The sequence below is a fragment of the Pongo pygmaeus genome, chromosome 12 (assembly GCF_028885625.2).
Source record: "Pongo pygmaeus isolate AG05252 chromosome 12, NHGRI_mPonPyg2-v2.0_pri, whole genome shotgun sequence".
Classification (NCBI taxonomy): Eukaryota; Metazoa; Chordata; class Mammalia; order Primates; family Hominidae; genus Pongo; species Pongo pygmaeus.
In genome coordinates, this window is record NC_072385.2 from 37,374,469 (window position 1) to 37,381,860 (window position 7,392).

At 37.9% G+C, this 7,392-nt stretch overlaps 1 pseudogene; it reads right to left on the minus strand.

The window, feature by feature from the left end:
* Positions 1-5,483: 5,483 nt before the first annotated feature.
* On the minus strand, positions 5,484-6,005 carry LOC129029968 (serine/arginine-rich splicing factor 3-like; annotated as a pseudogene).
* Positions 6,006-7,392: the final 1,387 nt, after the last annotated feature.

Sequence of the window (7,392 nt, forward strand, 5' to 3'; positions counted from 1 at the left end):
ATTTCATTTATCTGAAATATTTTGCATGAGTTCTTGAATAAAACTTGGGAACCAAATTGGTGGTTTATCGTTGTGTCTCTGCAGTGTAGATTGAACAGAGAATTGGAAATCACAGTCAAAGGGCTTCCCTTGGGCCGCCACTCGCTTATTTGTAACATGATTTTTTTTATTTTTTATTTTTTTCTGCTTGAAAATTTCAGTTCTTGTGGTAATACTAGAGTAGAAGGAGAGGGTAACTTTACGGAACTGACAGACATTGGGCAGACAGATGAGGGCGTGGAGGTATGGACTGAAGGGAGTGACTGTTTCATTTTAAAAAGTGTGACTGTCAATTGTTTCTGTTGCTTTTCCCAAAAAATGATTCAGGGATACTTGTGGGCTCCTCTCATTCATTAAAAGAAGAGGTGGCCAGGTGTGGTGGCTCACACCTGTAATCCCAGCACTTTGGGAGGCTGAGGCTGGCAGATCATGAGGTCAGGAGTTCGAGACCAGCCTGGCTAACATGGTAAAAGCCTGTCTCTACTAAAAATACAAAAATTAGCCAGGCGTGGTGGCAGGTGCCTGTAATCCCAGCTATTCGGGAGGCTGAGGCAGGAGAATTACTTGAACCTGGGAGGTGGATGTTGCAGTGAGTCGAGATTGCACCACTGCAGACTCCGTCTCAAAAAAAAAAAAAAAGTGACATCTTTCTGAGATTCTCTGTCTGCAAAAATGACAGTGTCAATAAAATTCAGGTTTCTGGGCCATTAATCTTACTTTGATTTTTTTATTACAAATTTCTCTTGATGCACACAATTATGTCTACTAATCCTCTTCTTCCTAGAGAGAGAAACTGTGCTCCTTCAGCATTGCTGCGTAGTCTGTCACTCTCCATAAAGGGGTTTGGGGAGTCTATTGTAAAAGTCCCAGGTTCTAAATTAACTAAATGTGTACAAAAATGAATGTGTAAGTAATCTGTTTCTACACATCTTTGCAACAATCTGTCACTTTGGTCTCCAGCAGAGGGAGCTGGAGGGATAGTGCTTCCAGATGTGGCCTCCTGTGTGGGGCCTGAAGTGGCTGGGAAGCCTCCCATGCCAAGGAGAAGGGAGGTGCCTGGGAAATAGCTGCCTCATGCGACTTAGGCCATGACTGGATTTAATGTCAGAAGTCATTCTACAAACAGTGGTGAGGCGCAGTGTGTGCAGAGGCTAGAGAACTGTGGAAGGGGGCTACCAAGGCTGGAAAAAAAAGACGGAATTGTTGCCGTGAGTGACTTTGAAAGACCCTGGTGACTTGTGGTGCCCTTCTGAAATTTGAACAATAATGCAGAAGCATGTATTTTAGAATTTATGGTATATGAAATTCATGTTTTTAAAAGAACTTGCCTACAGATGGTTTCCACACCTGAAATTGTGCTCTGCGAGTTGCATAGCTGGAAATTCAATGTTCAATCCTACTTTGGCTCCAATTTAACATTTGGTGCTCTGTGGATTGAGCTGAACACGTTGAGGCTGTGCAATTTCACTTGTGTTAAAGGCTTTAGCATTTTCCATTCCTAGCAGATTTCTTTGAAGCAGAATTGCCTGCATATTTCTTCTCTCCCTTCACAGAAGGCAGAGTTTCTTTCAAACTTCACTGAGGCATCAGTTGCTCTTTGGCAATGTCCCTTACCGTGATTATTAACTGTAAGTTTGTGGCTTGAGTTTACACGTTTTACTTGTTTGTTGCATTGATGTTCCCACATAGTAAGTAATTTTTAGTTTGGTTGTGAAAAAACCCGGAGCTGAAGTTAGCATTTAAGTTAAAAAACAAAACAAAACAAAAACAAAAAAACTATTCCCAGATTTAAAAACTTGTAATGAAATTGAAACTCACTGGTTTTTCTCTGAACTCTTGTAGTCAAGTTTTAATCACATTTTCTATTAAAGTGGCTAACACATGGCTACAAAAAAAAAAGAGAGAGAGAGATCTGCATTCCTGTGTTTATTGCAGCACTATTCATGATGGCCAAGATATGATATCAACCTAAGTGCTCACCAACAAATTAATGGATAAATAAAATGTGGTTTATAACCACAATGAAATACTATTCAGCCATAAAAAATAAAATTCTGTCATTTACAGCAACATGAATGAACCTAGAGGATTTTATGTTAACTGAAATAAGCCAGGCACAGAAAGATAAATACCACATGTTCTCACTTATATGTGGAAGAATAAAAAGTTGAGCTCATAGAAGCAAAGAGTAGAATAGTGGTTACTAAAGGCTGGGAAAGGCAGGGAGGTGGGGAGAATAGGGGGAGGTTAGCTAACGGAAAAAAAATTACAGCTGGATAGGAGGAAAAAGTTCTAATGTTCTGTAGCATTGTAGGGTGACTATAGTTAGCAATAATTTATTATATATTTTTAATAGCTAGAACAGAGGATTTTGAATGTTCCTACCACAAGGAAATTATAAATGTTTGAGGTGATTGATATGTTAATTATCCTGATTTGAGCATCACACTTTGTATACATGTATCAAAATATCACACTGTGCCTCATAAATCTGTGCAATTATTATGTGTCAGTTAAAAAGAAAAAAAGAAAAAATCCATTCACCATATATATGAGACCTTTTTCTGACTCTTGATTCTATTTCATTGGATATGTCTGTCCTTATGACAGTGCCATTCTATTTTAATTACTGTAGCTTTGTAGTAAGTTTTGAAATCAGAAAGTGTGAGTCTTCCAACTCTATTCTTCCTTATCAAGATTGTTTTGGCTATTCAGGGTCACTTTCAATTCTATGTAAATTTGAGGATCAGCTTCCCCATTTGTGGAAAAGAAAAGGCTGTTGGAATTTTAGAAGAGATTGTATTGAATTTGCTGATTATTTTCAGTAGTATTGACATCTTAACAGTGGTAAGTCTTCCTATCCATAAACACAGAATGTATTTTCAATTACTTTGATCTTTTTAATTGTTTTGTAGTTTTTATCTTTTATAGTTTTCAGTGTATCAATCTTTCACCTCTTCAGTTAGATTTATTTCTAAGTATTTAATTTTTTAGATGCTATTGTAAATGGAGTTTCTTCTTAATTTCCTTCTAGTGTATAGAAAACAATTTGTTTTTGTGTGCTGATTTTGTACACTGCAATTTTGCTGAATTCATTCATTAGCTCTGAGTTTTCTTGTGGATTCTGTGGGGTTTTATATACAAAGGATTATGTCATCTATACACAGAAATAGTTTCACCTATTCCTTTAGATTTGGATGACTCTTTTTTTCTGAGATGGAGTCTCACTCTGTTGCCCTGGCTGGAGTGTAATGGCACGATCTTGGCTCACTGCAACCTCCACCTTCTAGGTTCAAGCGATTCTCCCACTTCAGTCTCCCGAGTAGCTGGGATTACAGGCGCCCACCACCATGCACGGCTAATTTTTGCATTTTTTGTAGAGACGGGGTTTCGCCATATTGGCCAGGCTGGTCTTGAACTCGTGATCTCAGGTGATTCACCTGCCTCAGCCTCTCAAAGTGCTGGGATTACAGGTGTGAGCCATCGCGCCTGGCCACTTTGTTTTTTGTATTTTTTGTAGAGACAGGGTGTCACTATGTTGCTGAGGCTGGGCTCAAACTCCTGCACTCAAAGGATCTGCCCACCTTGGCCTCCCAAAGTGCTGGGATTACAGGCGTGAGCCACCACACCCGGTCTATTTGGTTTTCTTGTCTGGCTAGAACTTTCAATTCAGTGTCAAACAGCACTGGGAAACTTTTTCTTGTCCCTTATCTTAAGGGGAACTCATTCAGTTTTTTTTACCATTGAATATAATGTTAGCTGTAAGTTTTCCAGAAACACATTCTATCATGTTGAGAAATTTTCCCTCTGTTCCTAATTTGCTGAGAGTATTTTTTGTTTGTTTGTTTGCTTGTTTTTGTTTTTTGTTTTTTGAGATGGAGTCTCACTCTGTTGCCGAGGCTGGAGTGCAGTGGCACCATCTTGGCTCACTGCAACCTCTGCCTCCCTGGTTCAAGCAATTCTCCCTGCCTCAGCCTCCCAAGTAGCTGGGATTGCAGGTGCCCACCACCATGCACGGCTAATTTTTGTATTATTTAGTAGAGATGGGGTTTCACCATGTTGGCCAGGCTGATCTTGAACTCCTGACTTCAGCTGATCCACCCATCTAGGCCTCCCAAAGTGCTGGGATTACTGGTGTGAGCCGCTGTGCCCAGCAGAGAGTTATTATTATGAAAGGATGTTAAATTTCCTCAAATGCTTTTTCCATGTCAATTGAGATGATAATGTGATTTTTTTTCTTTTGTTCAAATGTGATGTACTACATTGATTAATTTTCTTCTGTTGAAATGTCCTTGCATTCATGGTAAAATCCCATTTGATCATGAATAAGCCTTATAGTATACTGATGGAGTCACTTCGCTTTTTTTTTTTTTTTTTTTTTTTTTTTTTTTTTTTTTTTTTTGAGCTGGATTCTCACTCTGTCACCCAGGCTGGAGTGCAGTGGCATGATCTCAGCTCACTGCAACCTCCGCCTCCTGGGTTCAAGCAATTCTCCTGCCTCAGCCTCCGAGTAGCTGGGATTACAGGCACCTATCACCATGCCAGGCTAATTTTTGTATTTTTAGTAGAGGCAGGATTTCACCATGTTGGCCAGGCTGGTCTTGAACCCGTGACCTCAGGTGATCTGCCTGCCTCGGCCTCCCAAAGTGCTGAGATTATAGGCGTGAGCCACCGTGCCCGGCCTTGCTAATATTTGTTAAGGATTTTCCATCTATATTTATAAGCAATGTTAGTCTGCAATTTTCTTTTCTTGCAATATCATCTGGACTTAATAGCAAGGTAATGCTGGTTTCACAGAATGCATAGCAAGTGTTCCTTGCTATCCCCAAAACTTAAATTTTTTGGATTATTTGAGAAATAATTTGTGTCAGTTTTTCTTTCTTTAGTAGAATTCACCTGTGAAGCCATCTGATTCAGGACTTTTCTTTTGGGGAAGTTTTTCTTAATTATATTTACAATCACTTTGTTATAGAATTGTTGAGATTTTCTATTTCTTCTGTCAATCTACATAATTTCTGTTGCAATAAATTTCTTCATTTCATCTAGGTTGTCTATCTTTTTATCTATTTTTCTATTCTCTTATAATCCATTATTTCTGTAAAATCAGTGGTAATGTCTCCATTTTTACTTTTATTATTATTTTTTGCATCTTTAGAGCTTTATTATCAGTCTATGCATAACTAAAGTTCAAAGCAAATTTAATTTTGCTTAAGGGAACATTGTAAAGTAACAATTCTTGGTATTACATGCCTCATATGATCCATTTCAAACCATAGAGAATTATACCTTTGTGTCACTGTTTCAAGAGACAAACAAATTTGAACAGCTAAAACATCTTAAAAATGCACCAAGCTTATGAAGTCTCAAACAAAACTTGAATTTTCTGTACATACTCCTGTCAAATGAAGTAATTTCTTGTACACCACTTCTCTTGCCAACTGGTCTCAACTGGTCTTTTTTTTTTTTTTTTTTGACCTAGATCGGCTACGAGACCTAGAGAAGGATCTGGACGGCTTGTGATTTATCTCCCGAGACAGAGATCTCTCTCTTCTCCTATCTCTAGAAAGGGACCTGCTCTGGCTGCCAGAGAGGCTTCTCCTTCTTGGAGATCTGTGACGAGATGGAGGACTCCTCCTATGATAATCATCTCAAGGACGATGACCCCAAGAGGGAGGTGGGCCACGATTTCTACTTCTTTTTTCACCATTCGACAGTTCCATTCTTACACAGCGGCCGCATAGTGTTCTTCCATCTAGTTCTCAGACCGCATCAGCTACATCTGGGGGATCTTCAAATTCAACAAAAGCAAAGCAGCCAGGGTTTCTAGCAACCCACACACTTCGGAGTGGTCCATACTAGCCAAAAGCCCATTCAAGTTGGGTCTTGTTGCCATTGTTTCCAAGATTGCCTACATAAACCTTACTGTCCAATGGACAGGAATCACGATGCATTTCGACATCTAGGGTAAAAAATGCAGAGGCTCAAATCCATACGCTCCGATTGGTCTTCCCGCTTTCCTCCGGCCCAGTACCCAGCGATGCTCTCGCTCACCCGGCGTCCACGAAATGGCAGTCCACTTTTATTTTTATTTAAGTCATTTGCATCTTTTCTCTTTTGTTTTTTGTCAGTCTAGATAGAATTTTGTCAATTTTGTTTCTCTTTCCCAATAACTTATTTATTGATTTTTTTCTATCGTTTATTGTCTGTACTTTTTAAAAATCTCTGCTCTAATTAATCTTTATTACTGTCTTATTTCTGCTATCTTTGGGTTTCGTTTGCTCTTCATTTTCTAGTTCCTTACGATGTAAAGTTGAGGTATTGATTTGAGATCTTTTGTAATATAGACATTTACAGCTGTCAACTTCCCTCTTAGCCCTGCTTTTTTGTTGCATCTCATAAGTTTTGATACGTTGTGTTTTTATTTTCATTTATCTCAAGATACAAATATTCTTTGTGGTTTCTTCTTTGATGCATTAGTTTTGTGAGAGTGCATTGTTTAATTTCCAAGTATTTGTGAATTTTCTGGTGTTTCTTCAGTTATTGATTTCTGACTTCATACCATTGTGGTTAGAGAGGATACTTTGTGTGATATTTATACTTTTTAATCTATTAAAACATGTTTATGGTGGCCTATCCTAGAGAACATCCCGTGTGCGCTTCAGAACAATGTGCATTCTATTGCTATCGGGCTGAGTGTTCTGCATATGTCTGTTACGGCTAGTTGGTTTATTTTGTCGTTCAAATCCTCTAATTTCTTATCTTCTCTCTGGTTGTTTTATCCATTATTGAAAGTGGAATATTGAATTCTCAAACTATTACTCTAGGATTGCCTATTACAATTCTGTTGTGTTTTTGCTTCATATATTTTTGTTATTAGGTGTGTAAATATTTATACTTGCTGTATTTTTTTCTGTTTTAAACCTTTTATTAATGTTCTTCTTTGTCTCTTGTAACCTTTTTGGATTTGAAATCTATTTTATCTGATATTACGATAGCCACCTCAGCTCTCTTTTGGTTACTATTTGCATGAAATATTTTTTACCATCCTTTCACTTTCAACCTATTAGTGTCTTTTGTCCTAAAGTGAGTCTCCTGTAGATAATAATTAGATCCTGGTTTTCTGTATCCATTTTCCACATCTCTGTCTTTCAATTAGACAACTTAATCCATTTATACTTAAAGTATTTACTGATAAGGAGTAAATATTATTGCCATTTCGTTATTTTTTTCTATGTGCCGTTTCTTTATTGTCCCCTTTTTCTTCCATCATTGCCTGTTTTGTGTTTAGCTGATTTTTTTCAGGGAAAAATTTTTATTTTCTTCTTATTTCCTTTTGAGAGTATTGTATAGGTA